A 3,383-nucleotide genomic window follows, 5' to 3' on the forward strand; every position below is an offset into this window, starting at 1 on the left:
CACACACACACACACACACACACACACACACACACACACACACACACACACACAAACACACGCAGATGCTTTGCCCCTAGACTCTGAGTTTTTAATGACCCCTCTTGCCGTGCTATCACCTGATGATAAAAACCTCCTGGAAAGGGCTGACGGCTGTCTTGTGTCAACTCACACCCACTTTTGCTCCTATTAAAGAGGAGAAACCAACAGAAGCAGACACACACAGGCATGAAAACTAAATACATGGAAATAACAGGTTATCCTGGCCATCGTAGGTAATCATAAGCTCAAAGTCCACAGCACCACCACCAGCACCAACATCAATGATTCATGCAGCCACGGCACTACCCGGTTAATGAACAGAAGGTCTGTAACAGTATTACTTACGCTCTGTGTCAGCCGGGCGTGAAACCAGATCTCCCTTCTGATCTACAGCAGGTTTCCCTTTAAGGTGACTGAAAAACTGAACAGTTCCTGAGAAGAGGTGTTTTTTTTTTTAAAAAAAGCACAAAGAAATCCACAGAAGCAGCAGACGTATGGCTTTAACTGAGAGGACAGCTCTGCAGGTCCACACACACTCTGTGTCTGACAGTGTGTGATACTACAGCTGCATGTACCCACTCAGCCAGGAGCTCCTCCCATGTACAGGGAGGGAGGGAGGGATGAGACAGATGAGTAAAACAACGTCAACATCTCTATTTCCTCATGTCTCAGCTGTGCATTGAGCAAAAAAAATACTGATTCATCCTTCATTTCTTTGAGTTATGCCTCCAAGCAGCTGGACTTTCCTGTAATCATTTAAAGAACAGGGACTGAACTCTTTAAGACGTGGCTGAAGTTAAGATCAGTTGATATTTACAYGTTTGCCAGGGGTGGAAGCACACTTTTGTTTTTGTTGCAGAAATGAACAATTTCTCTCCTTGGATTTGGACATTTTAGACTTGAGTCCATCAGCATCATTCATAAAACCTCTTGAATAAAAACTGAGTCTGACATCTGTGGCCCAACCAATTAAACACCAGCAGGAGAAAATAGAAAACATCAAACTCCCTAAAAATAATAATAAAAAGTTAAATCTTTGCATGCACCTTCCCTCAAACACACCCGCTACTCTTTTCACCTGAAAGCTACTAAACTGTGTTCAACAAGCACATCGACGTCAACAGCTGAATTTATAACATTGGGAATCACCAGATGGACATTTCATCCCTGAGCAGGTTCAAACAAGACAAAGACCTGATAATGCTGATTAAAGCCACTTCAGAGTGTTAATATTTTGTCTTTTATCTCTGCCGGGAGTTAGTTCTGACTGCAGGTGTTTGCCTCTCAGCCAGCTGTTCAACTTGTTACAAAGTCCAACTTTAATCACTATAATTACAGTGACTTCAGGCAGTCCCCCCAAAAAACCCACTGTGTGATCAGTAAGGAGTTAAACATGTTGACAGATGAAACGCTGAACGTCTTTATTTGACAGTCGAACCGCTCAACTTCAGTCCTGCTCTCAGGAGGGCAGACAATAAAAAGGTTTATTCTCTGTGGTTCTTTAAAACAAGCTCATTTTTGCTCAGTTAAATGATAATTATTGCCCGCCACCAGTGTGACCCTGTGTGTCTGTGTTTGTTAGCACTGTTAGCAAAATATCTCTCAAGCAGAACCACTTTCAATTAAAGTAATCAGTGGGTTGACATCCTCAGTAGATTAACATTTGAAGTCAACTTGATTGAAAGTGGCTGCCACAGCTAATCAACCTTAGGAAACACCAAGAAAAAGCTGAAATTTGGCCAGTTTACCAGATATTTCAGCTGAAATGTGGTGTGATAGTAGCTGAAATTGATGTTCAACTTGGACGCTGAAGGCTAACAGGTCACACAAGATCTGTTTTTAACGCTTTGTAATTAACTATCAGAATCAACTCTGACTTCCTGTTAGCAAAATATCTCATAAAACACTGAACACGTTTTTTTAAAACTAGTGGTGTCCCGATACCAGCATTTTTACAAGTACTCAAACCCAATACCGATATTGATACCGGTTTGCTGGAATCGATACTCCATTGAATGTGTTACAGTTTACATTTCGTTCCACGTTTAAAAAGTTTTACAAGCTCTATAAGGAAGAAGAGACACACTGTTCTAAATTAAAGAAATACATTTTTAAAGTTATGTAATGTTTAAGTTTTAAATCAGTAAGTACTTGGTATTGATGAGTACTCAAACTTTACTCATATTTGTACTCGGTTTGAGAAAAACTGATATCGGGACGCTCCTAATTGAAACTTTCAGGAGGTAATCATTGAATGTTCGTCTGCAGCTGTTTAGCTTTTGGTTCCAATTTAATTTAGGATGGGCTGACTTCAGAAAACACATATTTCAGTAAGTTTTTATAACCTGGTGGGGCTGTAGCTGAAAGTCATTTACATCAGACACTGAGAGGGAACTTTGGCTTGAGGCCCACCATGTTTGTCTGTTAGTAAAATATCTCATGACTCATTGAACAGATTTTAATCACTACTCAGAATCTTTTAAACTTTGTCACGAAAACAGGCGGACAACAATAAGCCTTTAAGTTACTGATATTTTCATATTCTTCTAACAAACAGAAACCCTTCAATGAGTTCTCATATAACTCACATTTTACACGTCTTAGTGAACCAAACTAAAATAAACTGTTTTGTGGAGTTTTTAAGCAAGAAGGTTTGTACATTCTTTCCATCTCCAGTCTGCACGTACTCACTGTRCATGAAACAATCTGATAAAAACCATTATCATAAATCAAAAACAAGACAAAACAGCATATTATATCGTTCCTGTAGAGCAGGAGTAAACATTTCCCCAGACAGTAGATATGTCCTTTATGTCTATGGAAAGTCTGAGAAGCAGATAGACCCCCTGTGTGAAGTTTAGGCACAAATTAGCTCTTAAAGGGCCAATATTATGTTTCTCAGGCATACATTTTAATACTATACCATAATAAAGTATCTATGTCAGCTTTAGCTGTTATTAAAATACTGTTTTACGTTTAAATAGAAAATAAACATTTCTTCTCATCACTTCCTCTTCTAAACGCCTTGAAATAGGCCTCTGTCTCTTTAAGAACCTCCATCACTTCTGTCTAGCCCATTTCGGGGGTGGGGGGGAGCTGCCATGATGCAGTTTACTTGGCAGTTTACTTGGCATCTGAAAATACATTTCCTCAAAGGTATTTTTAATCTGAAAAGAGCTTCACTGAGTGAGAACTGATGTTGAGAGCTCAGCAGACAGTTAGGTTTCACTTTCACCCAAGAGCCTGCAGGAGTCATAGTGGGGTGTGTGGGGTGGGTGCGCTCTGCCATGAGGAAGTTCAGCTTAAAGACACATCCCAGAGGTGTTTCTGGTACCAAAAGG

General features: G+C 39.9%; 1 protein-coding gene across 1 annotated transcript in view; it reads right to left on the reverse strand.

Annotated features, from left to right (window-relative positions):
- Positions 1-578, reverse strand: part of sema4ba (sema domain, immunoglobulin domain (Ig), transmembrane domain (TM) and short cytoplasmic domain, (semaphorin) 4Ba) — a gene marked incomplete in the record, with an annotated part of 45,651 nt that extends 45,073 nt beyond the window's left edge. Inside the window, 1 exon segment of the mRNA XM_014003542.1 lies at positions 388-578.
- Positions 579-3,383: the final 2,805 nt, after the last annotated feature.

The sequence above is a fragment of the Austrofundulus limnaeus genome, unplaced genomic scaffold (assembly GCF_001266775.1).
Source record: "Austrofundulus limnaeus strain Quisiro unplaced genomic scaffold, Austrofundulus_limnaeus-1.0 Scaffold19, whole genome shotgun sequence".
Taxonomy (NCBI): domain Eukaryota; kingdom Metazoa; phylum Chordata; class Actinopteri; order Cyprinodontiformes; family Rivulidae; genus Austrofundulus; species Austrofundulus limnaeus.